Below are 340 nucleotides of genomic sequence, written 5' to 3'. Positions count from 1 at the left end.
AGCGGTGCCCCCCCCCGCCCCGCACTCGCACCGGCAGCGAGCGGCTGCCTGCTGCATCACCGAGCGGGATTAATATTTATGGGCGTTTAAAAATAGCTGTCGCATTGTGCTTCCCCTCACGTGCGGAGTCAGCGGGGTGCGGGGAAGCTGCTAAATTAGATGTCACCGCGCAGAGGGAGCTGCTCGCTCAGGCAGGAGCGGCGATAAAAATAGAGCCTGCCGTGCACGCGTGGTTTTCCTGCAAAGCAGGGCCAGCTCCCGCGGGATCCCCCGCCTCCGCACGCCGGCATCCCCGCACCTTGCCCTGCTGGCAAGGGCACGCCGGAAAGGCCGGGCAGGC

Source organism: Egretta garzetta, unplaced genomic scaffold, assembly GCF_000687185.1.
Source record: "Egretta garzetta isolate BGI_Z169 unplaced genomic scaffold, ASM68718v1 scaffold867, whole genome shotgun sequence".
NCBI classification, from domain to species: domain Eukaryota; kingdom Metazoa; phylum Chordata; class Aves; order Pelecaniformes; family Ardeidae; genus Egretta; species Egretta garzetta.
This window is presented reverse-complemented; position numbering follows the sequence as displayed.